Below are 18,993 nucleotides of genomic sequence, written 5' to 3'. Positions count from 1 at the left end.
AGGTCCATCTGGTCAAGGCTATGGTTTTTCCTGTGGTCATGTATGGATGTGAGAGTTGGACTGTGAAGAAAGCTGAGCGCTGAAGAATTGATGCTTTTGAACTGTGGTGTTGGAGAAGGCTCTTGAGAGTCCCTTGGACTGCAAGGAGATCCAACCAGTCCATTCTGAAGGAGATCAGCCCTGGGATTTCTTTGGAGGGAATAATGCTAAAGCTGAAACTCCAATACTTTGGCCACCTCATGTGAAGAGTTGACTCACTGGAAAAGACCCTGATGCTGGGAGGGATTGGGGGCAGGAGGAGAAGGGGACGACAGAGGATGAGATGGCTGGATAGCATCACTGACTCGATGGACGTGAGTCTGAGTGAACTCCGGAAATTGGTGATGGACAGGGAGGCCTGGCGTGCTGCGATTCATGAGGTCGCAAAGAGTCAGACACCACTGAGTGACTGAACTGAACTGATATATATGTATATATATAAAATCTTTCCAAAACACGTGTTTATTCTTTTCCCTGCAAATTTTCTGGGCTAAATTATTAGTTCCCTAAAACTTCACATATTTAAACTTGGAGCAATTACAGTCTTTAAATTAGTAAAATAAATGTTCATGTATCATACTTTGCATGCATGTGTACATGCTCAGTTGTGTCTGAATCCTTGTGACCCCATAAACTGTACCCACCAGACTCCTCTGTTCATGGAATTTTCCAGGCAAGAACACTGGGATAGGTTGACATTTCCTACTCCAGGGGATTTCTGCCACCCAGGGATCAAACTCGTATCTCCCACCTCTCCTGTATTACAGGCAAATTCTTTACCACTGAGCTACTAGGGAAACCCCTATCATACTTTAATTTCCCTTAGATATAATGGTTCCACTTGAACTTTTATATCATTTCAGCAATTCCTTTGCCCTACCCAATGCAGGAGAATCTTCTGATTGGTTTCTGAATTCTGTGTTTCTATGACAAGAACATATCATTTGGACATTTTCTAAACAAAGTTGGTTTGCTGTTTTTGTTCTTGTTTGTGTTCATTGTGACACTGGCTTTTTGTTTTTAATTGTTAATATATGAAGAAATTACACTTTGGACATTCAGCAATTAGTCTATTCCATCTTGCAGAATTGTTGTCACGTCTTCAGAAAACTAAGATCATGGCATCCGGTCCCATCACTTCATGGCAAATAGATGGGGAGACAACGGAAACAGTGAAAGACTTTATTTTCTTGGGCTCCAAAATCACTGCAGATGGTGACTGCAGCCATGAAATTAAAAGACGCTTGCTCCCTGAAGAAAAGCTATGACCAACCTAGACAGCATATTAAAAAGCAGAGACATTACTTTGCCAACAAATGTCCATCTAGTTAAAGGTATGGTTTTTCCAGTAGTCACGTATGGATGTGAAAGTTGGGCTATGAAGAAAGCTGAGTGCCGAGAATTGATGCTTTCAAACTGTGATGTTGGAGAAGAGTCCCTTGGACTGCAAGGAAATCAAACCAGTCAATCCTAAAGGAAATTAGTCCTCAGTATTCATTGGAAGGACTGATGCTGAAGCTGAAACTCCAATACTTTGGCCACCTGATGCAAAGAGCCGACTCATTAGAAAAGACCGTGATGCTGGGAAAGATTGAAAGCAGGAGGATAAAAGGACAACAGAGGATGAGATGGTTGGAAGGCATCAATGACTCAATGGACATGAGTTTTAATAAGCTCTGGGAGTTGGTAATGGACAGGGAAGCCTGTCATGCTGCAGTCAGTGGGGTCGCAAAGAGTCGGACACAACTGAGTGACTGAACTGATCCTGTAGAATCAATCTTTACCAGAAGCCAAATCTATTCAGGTCACTCAGTTGTGGTCTTCCCAAGGACTTGTCAAGTAACTAAAAATATAGTATAAGTATATACACTGATAACAGCTACCAAAAAGTACAATCAAAACAAAAAAATTTTCGTGAAAACACTGTCCTAAAGGAAGACTACCACCCACAGTGAAAAGAGGCCACAGAAGAAATGCTTTAGCAGATCATTCTGCTATTAATAAAATGTCTGCTCTGTCTGAAGTTCTTTGCAGGAACCTCCCATGTAATATATCAAATTCATAGAAGGGTTCAAAATTCCATCATAGATACCCAAATTTGTCCTCTAAATTCCAAAAAGAAACATAGGGAACCATCATTTTGGAAACATAGGAACATGTCATTTGTGTGGCTAAGATCTGACAAAGCCAGGATGGTAATGTGATAGCATCTGATAAAACTTGAAATGAATGCTTGTCAAAATTCTCCACCAGGTGATCCGATTTATCCCAGTAAGGGCAAAATGACCGCAATATTAAACACTGATGGGTAAAATATTTAATGATAACAAAATATAGTCTCATTCACAGCTAGCAGAATTCTGGGGGAAAGTGCAAAAGCAAGGCATAGACTGGAATAATGCTGAGAGAATATTTGAGCATTTTCTGAATTTTTTTTTAATTTCTTCTTTCTGGTTGATAAATATGTACAAATAACAGTATGCTTTATTTTATTGAAATACTCCCTGTTAAAGCAACAGTGGCATAGCCTGTAGCTAAAAGACTGGATACCCTATTCTCAATGTAGAATATTCTGACTATTATATCCAATAAGAAGGGACAATTTTAATAGCAGTTATTCATAAATTCTGCTCAAAAATATTCAATGTCTTCATTACTGTGAAACCTCTGGAATAGCAGAAGGCATTTTACTGGAATTGGTAAGTTATACAAATTAAGTTCTAATAGTGGGAGATCTTCAGAAAACCCCACAAGTATATTGCTAAACCAAGATCCTCAGAATAAACAAGACAAGAGACAAGGCAAGAGACAGTAAAGAGCTCATAATCAACATCATCAAGACAAGATTCTTCTAAATACTGGAAACCACTGATTGTCACACTCAAGTTTGCACACTTTTGTTTCTTACCCTTTTATTTGTATCTTTCTACTTACAAGTTTATATACTTCTGATTTATCTTAACTTTTTCCCCTTAAAATAAAATAAACTTGCTTAATTTCAAAATATTTTATGCAGATGACACCACCCTTATGGCAGAAAGTGAAGAGGAACTAAAGACCCTCTTGATGAAAGTGAAAGAGAAGAGTGAAAAAGCTGGCTTAAAACTCAGCATTCCAAAAACGAAGATCATGGCATCCAGGCCCATCACTTCGGGCTTCCCTCATAGCTCAGTCAGCAAAGAATCTGCCTGCAATGCAGGAGACCCCAGTTCGATTCCTGGGTTGGGAAGATTCCCTGGAGAAGGGATAGGCTACCCACTCCAGTATTCTTGAGCTTCCCTTGTGGATCAGCTGGTAAAGAATCCGCCTCCAATGCGGGAGACCTGGGTTTGATCCCTGGGTTGGGAGGATTCCCTGGAGAAGAGAAAGGCTACCCAATCCAGTATTCTGGCCTGGAGAATTCCATGGATTGTATGGTCCATGGGATCGCAAAGAGTTGGACATGACTGAGCAACTTTCACTCACTCACACATACTCCCATCACTTCATGGCAAATAGATGAACTTGAACAAACAATGGAAACAGTGACAGACTTTATTTTGGGAGGCTCCAAAATCACTGCAGATGGTGACTGCAGCCATGAAATTAAAAGACACTTGCTCTTTGAAAAGAAAAGCTATCACCAACCTAGACAGCATATTAAACAGCAGAGACATTACTTTGCCAACAAAGACCCATCTAGTCAAAGCTATGGTTTTTCCAGTAGTCATGCATGGATGTGAGAGTTGGACTATAAAGAAAGCTGAGCACCAAAGAATTGATGCATTTGAACTGTGGTGTTGGAGAAGACTCTTGAGAGTCCCTTGGCCTGCAAGGAAATCAAAGCAGAGGATCCTAGAATAAATCAGTCCTAAATATTCATGGGAAAGACTGATGTTGAAGCTGAAGTTCCAAAACAATACTTTAGCCACCTGATTTTCCTAATAACACATTTCTTGCAGATAATGCAACTCTAGGGCATCAGAAGAAGAGGATAGGACATTTTGGGGATGCCAAAATGAATGTCTCAACAAAACCTTAACAACAGTATACTTACATCTTCACAAAAGTTACTCACTTTCTGCAGGAAGCACCTGTGTTCTTTATCCTATGTGAAAATCTAGGCTCTTTCAGTGTTCACATAGAACCAAAGCTTTTCATTCTGCAAGGCTCTTAGGCTGCTCCAAGTGGATGACTCCTTAATATCTTCTGCTCATCTTCAGATTTATATGTTATGAAGTCCTTTGTAGAGAAATAATGACCAGTGGAACAGACCACAGAGTAGTTAGGCAACTCAAAAGGGGTCTGTAATTTGAATGTTCTAATAAGTAATATAGCACAAAATTAAGTTTAAATTCCTTATATAAACAAGTGGACAACATAGGAGTTTCTTTTAGCTACTAAGGGAAAAATATGATCTGTGCCATGATTAGCTTATTTTGTCACATCTGAATTATTAATAACACAACTCATAAAATGAATCTGTATCTAAATGAAAAAGAAAGTCAGGCTAGTTACTTAAGTAGACTCAGAGAGTCATTGGGATCTGGTTTCCTGAGCAAGCTAGAAAGACATATTAATTCTAAAATGCCTTTCCATTTCATAGCTTTTTATTTGTTTGTTTTTCTCAGAGTTGTTTTTTAATGATATCTATTGTCCATGACCTTAAATGTTTATATGTGGTCTCTATCCTGATAGGTGATCCAAAAAACAGCTCAAAGACAAAAGCAGAATATAATCATGCTGATCAATAATCCAACCAAGAACCATTCATGTACTAACAAACTTCACCTTAAAGGAGATCTGAAAATCAACCTCATCTTGAAGGAAATCAGCTACAGTGAGGAAGAGCTGAGCGATTCCCGATGGGCTTTATTCCAGTTGGTGGTGAAAGAAACAAAATGGAGAACTATGAATAAAAAATGTCCTGCACTGTAGGAAAAAATTCGAAATAAAATCAGTTGTTTGTTTCTATGGTAATAAGAGCAACCAGAACTCATTCTTAACTTTCTCCATAAATAAGTGACAGTCTTTTAGTCATCATAAACATTTACCCATGGAGCCAGTTTTAAATGTGTTTAATCAGCCAATGACAACTCACCTCTGTAAACATGGTTATGCAAGCCAACCAAACAGAAAAGCCCTTCCTTTCTGATAGGCAGCACTTCAGGAAGAGACTCTTTCCACTGAACACAATTCTGAGAGCTAGCCAATCACCAGTGGTCTTACCTACCTATAGTAATGTTAAGTCATCCATGTCTCTGAACTTCAATGACATTAATTATTGAACTCTTTTCACTTTTCCCTTTCATGCATTGGAGAAGGAAATGGCAACCCACTCCAGTGTTCTTACCTGGAGAATCCCAGGGACAGGGGAGCCTGGTGGGCTGTCGTCTATGGGGTCACACAGAGTCGGACACAACTGAAGCGACTTAGCAGCCGTAGCAGCAGCAGCCAATCACCAGCGGTCTTACCTACCTACAGTAATGTTAAGTCATCCATGTCTCTGAACTTCAGTGACATTAATTATTGAACTCTATGCTTCCCAAGAGCTTCCCTGGTGGCTCAGATGGTAAAGAATCCATCTGCAATGCAGGAGACCTGGGTTTAATCCCAGAGTCGGGAAGATCCCCTGGAGAAGGCAATGTCTACCCACTCCAGTATTCTTGCCTGGGACATCCCTTGGACAGAGGAGCCTGGTGGGCTACAGTTCATGGGGTCACAAAGAGTCAGACATGACTGAAAAACTAAACACACATGCTTCCTAGACATACTATATAAGATTGCATTCTGCTCTGCTTACCCCAAATCCCCCTCCTGAAAATAAGCAGTAAGCTCAGCTGTGTATATATGTGCACTTATTTCAAGTGTTGAATGATTTCTTTATCCTTTACAGTGTAGTGGTTATATGGGTTTATGTTTATTTGCCCAAACTCTATACAAACATTTATTATTTTTATTTGTTGTTGTTTACTCTCTAAGTCATGTCCAATTCTTGTGTGACCCCAGGGACTGTAGCCTGCCAGGCTCCTTTGTCCATGGAGTTTCCCAGGCAAGAATACAGGAATGGCTTGCCATTTCCTTCTCCAGGGAATCGTCCCACTCCAAGGATCAAACCCGTGTCTCCTGCATTGTAGGTGGACTGTTTACCACTGAACCATTGGGGAAGTCCCTGAACCTGAATACACTGAATTAAAAACACAAGTGAGAATAAAAGAGAACAGAACACCTCTGGCAAGTGATAGAAGAAACTGAATGCAGAACACTGGCATTGCTAGTAAATATGGATCTGAGGCACAGTTCAATGTAAGAACTCCCTATATAGTGTACAATCATATCCCCACTTTTGTATCAATAATTCTAGCAAAGGTTGGTTTAGCCAAGCAACAACAAGCTGTATAAGATAGAAACAAGGTCCCCGAAGAACAGAGTGTGGACAGCTCAGTCCCATAGGAAACTGCAGATGCTGTCTTGTCCAAGGCGCTGCAAAACTAAGTCCATGCAGAAGTTGCATGCCTCGGGAGCCTACCTTTACTTTTGCTCCCTTTTCCTTGATCTTTTTCCTCTCTCTTGTTCCCAACTCTCTCCTATGGGAATGTTGCATCAGTTTGCATGTGGGGATAATGCCTGCAAGGAAGTGCTTGAGAAGCAGTTGGATTGTCCAAGCCCCTAATGACAGGATTTGTTTTCTCATCAAGGTGGTGGAGTGCTGATCCTGAAGCAGCAAAGGGAGCAATTAACACCGTGAACCCACCTCCAGCTCTTTTGCGGTTGGGGAGATTTAGAAAAATTAGTGAGCATATAAGAGATCCAGGTTTCCTTAAAGAAAGTAGATGAAGGTCCCATTCAGAGAAATGTTTAAGGATTAGGGTGGCCAAGGACATATTAAAAGTACTCAGAAGAGAGGGAAGGGCAATTGCCCAAGAGCAGAGGAAACCCATGGCCACAGCAAAGAAAGAATTAGCGTAGACTTTTATCCGGGACTTTTATCCTGGGCACTAAAACCAAAGTAAGGATAGATATGAATTATTGTCTTTATCTCACTACTAAATGGTGGGAAAAGTGGATCAAGAGATTTGGGATATACTATTAGGATCTCAAGATGACTTTTGGAATATTGTAAAAGCAGTCCCTATGAACTTACAAAGATCATGACCCCAAGTTTAGAGTTTCAATTTTCTTTACACATGGTGAATTTAAAAACTTTCTTTGCACTCTACTTGTAGACAGTGATTTTCTCCTTCATTTGACAGGTTTTTGAGATGATGGAAAGGGTTGTTAGATGTAATTTAACAGAAGGTCTTAATTTTTCTCCTTGATCTCCTAAAAAGATAAGAATATAGCTGTGGGATTTTTTTTTTTCTTCTTCATCCAAACAGAAAGAGACCTAACGCATTGGGGTGGTGCAACTTCCTAATTCTTGCTCAGTAAGGCAAAAGCCATTACCTGCAAATCTTCTCTATAAGGAAAATGTTACCTGGAAGTTGAGACTTGGGATCCTAAGAGAGTCAGGCAGAGCACCCAACCATTCCAACTTTCACTTTCTGTCTATAAAATAAGGGTGTTGGGTTAATGATCTCTAAAAATCCTTTCAACTCTAAAATCTTCTAATTCAGTAATTCCATCTCTGTGACAATTTGCTCCAGCAAAATGGAGGCAACTACCCAACATGGTAAGAGAGAAATCTCAAACCTGGTCTTAATTTTCTCCAATAAAAGCTGCTAGCTGGTTATCACAAATGACTTTAATTCATAGAAATTTAGAATTAGAGTAGAACCATCACTAGTCTGGTGCTTTCTTAGTCCAAGACTAAGTTAATAGCTTGCCTAAGGGAGAACAGTGATTAGTGGTGCCACTCAGCTGTTCCCTCATAGGGGATTGTATTTAAAACTCGGATTCATTTTGATATTTGGCAAAACTAATACAGTTATGTAAAGTCTAAAAATAAAATAAAAATAAAAAATAAATAAATAAAACTTGCTTCTGATATAAATATTTGTTGAACTAAATGAAACCACTTTCTGAAAAGCTTGTGCACTTTTGATATAGCTTTATATTTCACAGGGATTTAAGCAGAAAACAAGATTTTAATTTGGAGACTCAAAGACGCTTCATCACAGTGGCAGTATATTTTGCATGCGTAATTGCATTCAAGCACCTATAGTGGTTTCTGCAAGTTTATTTCCTATCATACCTCCTATAGAATATCATTCTTGGGTGAAAAAAGGACTGCTAATGTTCACTGTCTTTCTCTGTTTCAAATGGGATTTTGGTAGGAGATCTTACTGGGGAAGAGCTTCAGGCCATAACACAATAATGCTTCTAGATTTTTTTTAACCTGAAAGTAGTGATTGAAGGACTATTCTGATTTTGTAACTCTCTAAAATATTTAGATTTTTAGGCAACTGTGAAATTCTTTTTAATGTATCTACTGAAATATAAATTGTGCAAAGCAAAGAAACAATCTCCTCAAGGCATGATCACATCCAGGAAGAACCATCTGGATCTTTTCCTTTAAGATTTCCTGTGTTTGTTCTCAGTAGGATTTAAATTGTGTTAGTCTCACAAATTGCTCTATCTAGGACACTGGAGTAGTAAGTTCAGAGTTTCAATTTTGTTAGTGACCAAAAAAAGGGCATTTGACTGATGGCCTTTGATAATCAGGGTAGAAAAGACTGGCCACGCTGAAGAACAAAACGCAAAGGGCTCCTATATGAAAACATTCTCAAAGCGAACCTGTAATTCGGCAGAGTACGTATAAATCAATTAAACGCTGTGTGAAGTTTAGCTTTGAGGAGTAAGAATAAGTAATTGCAACTGTCAGTGGTTGTATGGATTTCACAGGGCACAATAACAGCACATCTAAGGAGACATCCCTTATACTGTGGTATCCAAAATGTACACAGTGCAGATACAAGCTTTCACTGCAATTTTCCTAACAGATAGGCAAGTAACTATCTTTGGGAAAAGTCACCTTTTTTTTTTTCAGTCCAAAGAAATATGCTATACAGATTCTATTAGTTTGAGAATCCCAAATCATTATTTTAACGATTTCAATTTCCCTGTTTGTGTGTATGTGTGTGTCTTGTAATCACAAAATCTACATATTACCTCAAGAGAATTTTTCAAATAAGTTAAATAACATAATAATTAATTTGTAATTAACTGTGAAGACACAGTAAATATTTACCCCAAATTATATTTTAAATAGTACTTTAAAACAGTTCCCTGAAATAACCACTATTGAGTTAATGAAACTAAATCTATATATTAATATCTCAAGGGCATAAAACAACATTTAATATCCTTATTTTAGCTTTCACCATATGTAAACCATGGTATATGCATGGATTATGTTAAGAAAAGAATACTGTTTATGTAACACCATTTTTCAAAGGAAAAAAAAAAAAAAGAGGTAAGTCTGAACTCTATCATTTTGACCAAAAAAAAAAATTGTTTTCAAGACTCTCCTCTTGGAATCAGCAGAGTTAAATAAGTAGGAATTATTTGTGGCTAATATTTAAATTTCTATTTGAAAATTCTATTTTGCCTTAATATTAGTACTCAATACTAGAAACATAACTCTAAAATTCACTTTGCACAGTTTTACATTAACTTAATGAAACTTAATGATGTCTTGCTGCTGCTGCTAAGTCGCTTCAGTCATGTCTGACTCTGTGCGACCCCATAGACCGCAGCCCACCAGGCTCCCCTATCCCTGGGATTCTCCAGGCAAGAACACTGGAGTGGGTTGCCATTTCCTTCTCCAATGCATGAAAGGGAAAAGTGAAAGTTAAGTCGCTCAGTTGTGTCCGACTCTTCGCGACCCCATGGACTGCAGCCTACCAGGCTCCTCCGTCCATGGGATTTTCCAGGCAAGAGTACTGGAGTGGGTTGCCATTTCCTTCTCCTTAGAGAGGGGAAAAAGCAATGATATTCTCTGTTGTATTCTGTCTTGCCTTTAAAGTTATCAGGATCCTATCAAGCTAGTCAAAGCAAAATTGAAACTTTACTAGGCATTTTCTCTTACTAACAAAAGCAGTTGCTTAGTGTTTTCATTTAAATGTGAAACAAACCAATAATGCAATGTAGGAAAATTGAAGAACACTTTCACAAAGACCACAGACTTTTAAATAATGAAAACACAGTCTTGAGAGTCTTATGAACAAGTATCCATGATGCCAGGGCATGTGTCTATTGTCAAACTCTTGGAGATCATTGCTTCATCATCATACATAATGCTTAAGAAATGTTAAACAAGTCTAAGTTTTCCCAGGCTTTTCAAAGACTTCAATATTCTAATGAAAAATTTTAAATCCCAAGAATATAATATCCTATGTAGCATTTCCCACATATACTTTAATATGGAACTTTTAACAGAGTCCTTCCTGGAACAGCATTTCTCAGAGCATCTTTAGAAAAGGATGCCATTAAAAAAAAAAAAAAAAAAAAAAAAGCTCTTACACAGTTAAGAAGAGCAAAGCCTGTGGAATTAAGAACTCATAGTTCTGTAAAAGGGATTTTTTTCTCAAACTGTGGATGGTGTCAAATGCATGAATGCAATTAACATTCAATTTGTAGTATAAGTCCTAAAGAGAACTTAAGGCAGAAGACTTAATTTCAGTCAATTTATCCCTGATGAATCGAAAGACAAAGTAAGCTGTTGAATTTGTTATTATAGAATAATATTGTGCCCAAAAGCCAAGCATCTTGAGACTTTTTACTATGATTTACTGGACAAAAACCTAAGTTATATTGAAATACCAATCTTCCAGAGATAAGGCCAATTTCTAAATGTACCAGCAGTTGATATAAAATCATGCTAAAACCCAGCTTATGAGGAAGTTAAACACATACAGTTTGATTATAAATCCATAAAGAACAAAGGTTGAGTTTATATACTCTACTCATATAGATATAAGTATCACCAAGGGACAACTTCTGACTCTGGTGTCATGAAGAAACTAGCAAATCTTTCCCCCCACCAAATAAAGAACAAAACTACAAAATAAAATAAAAATAATTTCAGGGATCTAAAAATTGATCAAGGCAAGCAATAATAAGAAGTTTAAAAGTAAGCTAACATAAGTCCAACTAAGAATAATAGGAGTCTGTAGACTTCTTGGCTGGAGCTGCTCCCACCATCCAGAACAGACCATAATCTAGGCCATAAAACAAATTTCTATAAAGATAAAAGGATTGAAACCATGCAAAGTATGTTCTCTAACCAAATGGAATTAATTTAAAAATCAAAAGTAGTCATAAACAAAAAGGGAATTGGCAAATATAACTGGAACTCTAACAGTATGCTGCTACTGCTGCTAAGTTGCTTCAGTCGTGTCCGACTCTGTGTGACCCCATAGACAGCAGCCCACCAGGCTCCTCTGTTCCTGGGATTCTCCAGGCAAGAACACTGGAGTGGGTTGCCATTTCCTTCTCTGATATAATCATGAATCAAAGAGGAAAGTAAGATGCAAGTAATAAAAATATTTTGAACTGAATGAAAACAAAAATTCAACATGTCAAAATCTATTATTGCTTGCATGGCAATTTAGAGCTTTAAACATTTGTATTAGGAAGAAAGAAAACTCCAAAATCAATTATTGAAGATTCCACTTAAAAAAAAAAGGAAAAACAAAGCAAATGGAACATGAAATAGAAAAAGATAAATGAAAGGTTAGAGGATAAAAGAATAAAATAGGAAAAACAGTGAAAATACAATAAAATAAAAAGTTGGTTTTATAAGATAAAACAAAATGTGGTATTAGGGAATTACAAGTTAAAACAATGAAATACCACTGCATACCTGTTACAATGGCTAAAATCCAAACCACTGACAATACCAAATGCTAACAAGGATGAGAAGCGGTAGGAATTCTCATTCATTACTGGTGAGAATGTAAAACGTAAATTTGCATGCAACTTTGGAAGTCACTTTGGTATTTTCTTACAAAGCTAAATCTAGTCTTACTACATTTATGATGTAGCAATCACACTCCTAGGTATTTATCCAAATGAGTTGAAAAATGATGTGTACACAAAACCCTGCAAACACATGTTTATTGCAGCCTTATTAAAGTACAAAAACTGGAAGCAACCAAGAAACTCTTCAATAGGTGATTGGATAAACAAAACCTGGTATAGTCATACAATAAATTATTATTCAGCAATATATAAAATGGGCTATAAAACAACAAAAAGACATGGAAGAGTTTTAAATAGTTATTGCTAAAAGAACAAAAGTAGTGTGAAAATGCTGCCCATCAAGTGATTCCAATAATATGATATTCTGGAAAGGGCAAAGCCATAGTGCTGTTCAGAATAATTCTCTAATGGCATATGCATAACATGATACATTTGTCAAAAACCATAGAACTGTATGACACAGAGTGAATTCTATGTAAACTATGGACTTCTGTTAATACTAATACATCAATATTAGTTCATCATCTAGTCCAGACACTGTGAAGAACAGTATGGACTTTTCTCAAAACACTAAAAATAGAACTACCATATGACCCAGCAATTCTACTCCTGGGTATATACCCAAATAAAAGAAAGCACTAATTTGGAAAGTATATGTCTTCCAATGTTCACAGCAATATTATTTACAGTCACCAAGATATGGAAGCAACTTTAATGTCTCTCAACAGATGAATGGATTAAGAAGTAATTGTGTGCATATATGTGTGTATATATATATCTGCTGCTAAGTCACTTCAGTCGTATCCGAGTCTGTGCGACCCCATAGATGGCAGCCCACCAGGCTCCCCCGTCCCTGGGATTCTCCAGGCAAGAACACTGGAGTGGGTTGATATTTCCTTCTCCAATGCATGAAAGTGAAAAGTGAAAGTGAAGTCACGCTCTCGTGTCTGACTCTTAGCGACCCCATGGACTGCAGCCTACTAGGCTCCTCCATCCATGGGATTTCCCAGGCAAGAGTACTGGAGTGGGGTGCCATTACCTTCTCCAGTATATATATCTATATATCTATATCTATATCTAGCTTCACAGGTGGCACTAGTGGTAAAAAATAACCTGATGCCAATGCAGGAAACATAGGAGATATCAGGTTTGATCTCTGGGTCTAAAAGACCCCTGGAGGAGGGCATGGCAACCTACTCCAGCATTCTTGCCTAGAGAATCCCCATGGAAGAGGAGCCTGGAGGGCTACAGTCCATAGGGTAGAAAAGAGTTCAGTGAGATGGAAATGACTCAGCATTCATGCATGTATATGTGTGTGTGTGTGTATATATACACACACAACTATTAAGACAGAAAGAAATTTTGCCATTTGCAATATCACAGATGGACCTGGAGGCTATTATGATTAGTGAAATAAGTCTTACAGAGAAAGGCAAATAGTGTGTTTTCATTTATATGTGGAATCTAAAAAATAAATAAATGGAGGTAATAAAACAACAGACACTCAGATTCAGAGGACAAGCTAGTGGTTACCAAGAGGACAGGGTTTTTGGGGAGGAGAAATGTAGGGATAGGGGATTAGAGCTACAAACTACTAGGTGTAAATAAATAAGATACAAAGATATAATGTAGACCACATGGATTATAGTAATATTTTATCATAACTTTCAGTTCAGTTCAGTTTAGTCGCTCAGTTGTGTCCGACTCTGCAACCCCATGAATTGCAGCACACCAGACCTCCCTGACCATCACCAACTCCTGGAGTTCATTCAAACTCATATCCATCGACGTGGTGATGCCATCCAGCCATCTCATCCTCTGTCATCCCCTTTTCCTCCTGCCCCCAATCCCTCCCAGCATCAGGGTCTTTTCCAGTGAGTCAACTCTTCTCATGAGGTGGCCAAAGTACTGGAGTTTCAGCTTCAGCATCAGTCCTTCCAAAGAACACCCAGGTTTTGATCTCCTTTAAAATGGACTGGTTGGATCTCCTTGCAGTCCAAGGGACTCTCAAGAGTCTTTTCCAACACCACAGTTCAAAAGCATCAATTCTTCGGCATTCAGCTTGATTCACAGTCCAACTCTCACATCTGTACATGACCACTGGAAAAACCATTGCCTTGACTAGACGGACCTTTGTTGGCAAAGTAATGTCTTTGCTTTTCAATATGCTATCTAGGTTGGTCATAACTTTCATTCCAAGGAGTAAGCGTCTTTTAATTTCATGGCTGCAATCACCATTTGCAGTGATTTTGAAGCCCAGAAAAATAAAGTCTGACACTGTTTCCACTGTTTCCCCATCTATATATTTCCCCATCTGAAGTGATGGGACCAGATGCCATGATCTTAGTTTTCTGAATGTTGAGTTTTAAGCCAATGTTTTCACTCTCCTCTTTCACTTTCATCAAGAAGCTTTTTAGTGCCTCTTCACTTTCTGCCATAAGGGTGCTGTCATCTCCATATCTGAAGTTATTGATATTTCTCCCAGCAATCTTGATTCCAGCTTGTGCTTCTTCCAGCCGAGCGTTTCTCATGATGTAGTCTGCATATAAGTTAAATAAGCAGGGTGACAATATACAGCCTTGATGTACTCCTTTTCCTATTTGGAACCAGTCTGTTGTTCCATGTCCAGGTCTAACTGTTGCTTCTGAACCTGCATACCCGTTTCTCAAGATGTAGGTCAGGTGGTCTGATATTCCCATCTCTTTGAGAATTTTCCACAGTTTATTGTGATCCACACAGTCAAAGGCTTTGGCATAGTCAATAAAGCAAAACTAGATGGTTTTCTGGAAATTTCTTGCTTTTTCGATGATCCAGAGGATGCTGCCAATTTGATCTCTGGTTCCTCTGCCTTTTCTAAAACCAGCTTGAACATCTAGAAGTTCACAGTTCATGTATTGCTGAAGCCTGGCTTGGAGAATTTTGAGCATTACTTTACTAGCATGTGAGATAAGTGCACTCATGCGGTAGTTTGAGCAATCTTGGGCATTGCCTTTCTTTGGGATTGGAATGAAAACTGACCTTTTCCAGTCCTGGGGCCACTGCTGAGTTTTCCAAATTTGCTGGCATATTGAGTGCAGCACTTTCACAGCATCATCTTCCAGGATTTGAAATAGCTCAACTGGAATTTCATCACCTCCATTAGCTTTGTTCATACTGATGCTTTCTAATGACCACTTGACTTCACATTCCAGGATGTCTGGCTCTAGGTGAGTGATCACACCATTGTGATTATCTGGGTCATGAAGATCTTTTTGGTATAGTTCTTCTGTGTATTCTTGCCATCTCTTCTTAATATCTTCTGCTTCTGTTAGGTCCATACCATTTCTGTCCTTTATTGAGCCCATCTTTGCATGAAATGTCCCCTGGGTATCTCTAATTTTCTTGAAGAGATCTCTAGTCTTTCCCATTCTGTTGTTTTCCTCTATTTCTTTGCATTGACCGCTGAGGAAGGCTTTCTTATGTCTTCTTGCTATTCTTTGGAACTCTGCCTTCAGATGCTTATATCTTTCCTTTTCTCCTTTGTTTTTCACTTCTCTTCTTTTCACAGCTATTTTTAAAGCCTCCCCAGACAGCCATTTTGCTTTTTTGCATTTCTTTTCCATGGAGATGGTCTTGATCCCTGTCTCCTGTACAATGCCATGAACCTCCGTCCATAGTTCATCAGGCACTCTGTCTATCAGATCTAGGCCCTTAAATCTATTTCTCACTTCCACTATATAATCATAAGGGATTTGATTCAGGTCATACCTGAATGGTCTAGTGGTTTTCCCTACTTTCTTCAATTTTAGTCTGAATTTGGCAATAAGGAGTTCATGATCTGAGCCACAGTCAGCCCCTGGTCTTGTTTTTGCTGACTGTATAGAGCGTCTCCATCTTTGGCTGCAAAGAATATAATCAATCTGATTTCAGTGTTGACCATCTGATGATGTCCATTTGTAGAGTCTTCTCTTGTGTTGTTGGAAGAAGGTGCTTGCTATGACCAGTGCGTTCTCTTGGCAACACTCTATTAGCCTTTGCCCTGCTTCATTCTGTATTCCAAGGCCAAATTGCCTGTTACTCAGGTGTTTCTTGACTTCCTACTTTTGCATTCCAGTCCCCTATCTTTTTTTGGGTGTTAGTTCTAAAAGGTTTTGTAGGTCTTCATAGAACCGTTCAACTTCAGCTTCTTTAGCATTACTGGTTGGGGCATAGACTTGGATTACTGTGATATTGAATGGTTTGCCTTGGAAATGAACAGAGATCATTCTGTCATTTTTGAGACTCTTTTGTTGACCATGATGGCTACTCCATTTCTTCTAAGGGATTCCTGCCCACAGTAGTAGATATAATGTTCATCTGAGTTAAATTCACCCATTCCATTCCATTTTAGTTTGCTGAAAGATGGAGTATAATTTATAAAATATTGTTACTATACTGTATATTTAAAATTAATAATAATATTATGAAACAACAACAACAAACAAATAGTGTACCATTTGACTGCAAGATATTAATAATGGGGAATATTTGGAGTGGCAGAGAGATACAGGAACTCTGTAATATCTGTTTACTTTTTCTCTAAATCCAAAAATGCTCTAAAATGAATGTCTATTAGTTAAAAATTAAATATAAAAAAAATCCCCTGGCTTTTCTTTCTATCCACAGCAAAAGGAAGAAAAAAAGGATTATAAATCATGATCAAGTACATTTCATTCAAGTAATGAGTAATCAAACTTGGTTCAAAGGATTTGGATACAGACAGGAACAAAACTCCCAAGATTTCCAGGGCTCTTTCTCTTCATCTCCCTGTTTCCAGTGGTCTGACCTGCCAATTTTAGCAACCTTAGCAACCCCAAATTGCTATCTAACTTTCTATTGCCCAGATTCAATTTCTTTTATCCATTTAGACCAATGTTCACTTCTTGGGCTTCACAGTCCACAAAATGGTTTTAAAACTGTGTGCAGGAAGAAAGCCAGCTCTATTTGTGCGTTTTCCCTTTCTCCATTTTCTGAACCATGTATTGGGTGTATCCAGTCTCTTTAATTAGCTGTTGCTTCTATTCTGAATGTTTTTATAGTTGTTTGTAGCAATCCTGATTGTAGCCACTCCATCATGACCCAACTCAGATATCTCTATAAATGCATTTTATGGGATCACTCTTTCTACCAAGTTGATAATAGATTGGATTGTATATACTGAATAAAAAGAGATAAAGTTATGTTGTAATTGTTCAGGCAAGAGTTAAAAACAGATCTAGTATAATGGTGATAGTGCAGAAGAAGAAAAACAAACACTTGTGGAATATGTAGTAAATAATATTGATATCATTTGAAAGTTGATTATACATGGCAATAAAATGAGAGGGTTTAAAGTATAGCACAGTGTTCTGGTTTGTGCCACATGATGGATAATGATGCCTTTCATACTAGAAACAGAGCAGATTTACAATGGTAATAACACTGAGAGTTTCTTTACTTTTCACTCTAAGTATTTAATTTCAGTGAAGATTTTTTCATCCTGCATTCTGTGTGTCACATGAGGGTGCTTTATAAATATGTCTAATTTTTCTTTCTTCTCATTTAGATGGAACGTGTCTGAACTAGGGGAATAAAAGTAGGATTAGTATAGTAGGGAAAATACAGGAGAGATAAAGGAGCAGAGTCAACCAAAATTAGTAATTAACCATATGTAAAGGATTAGGACAAAAGCTTCCCCAGTGGCTCAGCTGTAAAGAAAAAAATTGCAGAAAATACAGGAGAACCAGGAGACATGGGTTCAATCCCTGGGTCAAGAAGATTCCCTGGAAGAGGAAATGGTAACCCACTCCAGTATTTTTGCCAGGAAAATCCCATGGACAGAGGAGCTTGGTGGGCTACAGTCCATGGGGTTGCACAGAGTCAGACATGACCGAATGACCAAGCAAGCACATAAAAGATTAGGATAAAAAGACAATAAAATAACTCTTCAGTTTATAGCATAAACAGGTGGATCAATGGAGAGAATCATTGATCAAGATACAAATTATATGAGGAGAAACAGTCTTGTGTGTGGTGTGGTGCGGGGGTGGGGGACAAGTAGAGTTTTGTTTTGGGCATATTAAGTGTGTGAGATGCCCAGATGTAGATGAAAGGTAAACTCCAGAAGTATCGTCCTGAAGTTGATAAAGGAAATATGAGCTAAGAAAAAGACTGGAAGTCAGCATGTATAGTCATCCATAGATACAGATAATATGAACCAAGTATGGGATTAAAACAGAGACGATTTCTAAGTGAAATCTTGAGAAATACCATCATTTAAGAGATTAGGTATGGAAATGAACATGAACTCTGAAAATCATAGAAGGCTTGAGAAGGGGTAGTTAGAAAGGGAAGGGGAAAAAAAGCAGAGAAGATTGTCATATCTCATTGATTCAGAATTTTACAATTTGCAATTTCCTGTTTTTCCCCTGCTGCTATGAAAACTGTAGGATTTTTGGCATTCATACATCTTTGCTGTTGGAAGTAAAAATTTGTATGAGCCAAATTCTTCTTTGATTTTTGTCTCTTTAAAAAATGTTAATTAAATACTTTAAAATCAGTAAATGTCTTATGTATAGCAGCAATTAGATATCTTCTTATTGTTTCTGCATCACTGAAATAAAAATATTATTTCAGTTGAAATTCCAGAATCCACAGAAAACATGCCCTACATGACTATAACATTGTGCTTTTGAATATATTTGCTATAGAGTAAAATTTTCAAATTACAAAATGCAGTTTTTCATAGGCTACCTCTGATGTATTCCCTTTGCCAATAAAATTAACAGTTCCATATTTAACCCAATCAATATAGAATTTCTCAGAATATTATTCTTGAAACATGTATTTTCAATATAACCTGCTTATCTCAAATGGCTACTATTTTACTTAAAATAAAGCCTTCCCTGTATTTCTTGGTCCCACTCTGAACTCACTCATAATCCATTTTTTCAAGCCCAATAATACACACACACATGAGAAGTCATATGCAGATATATATGCACCTCACTGTGGGACCAGAGCCAGGCAGCAGTGTTTGGATCATAAGACAGA

Source organism: Bubalus bubalis, chromosome 10 (assembly GCF_019923935.1).
Source record: "Bubalus bubalis isolate 160015118507 breed Murrah chromosome 10, NDDB_SH_1, whole genome shotgun sequence".
Classification (NCBI taxonomy): domain Eukaryota; kingdom Metazoa; phylum Chordata; class Mammalia; order Artiodactyla; family Bovidae; genus Bubalus; species Bubalus bubalis.
The sequence above is the reverse complement of the archived record's forward strand: the minus strand, read 5'-3'. Positions refer to the sequence as shown.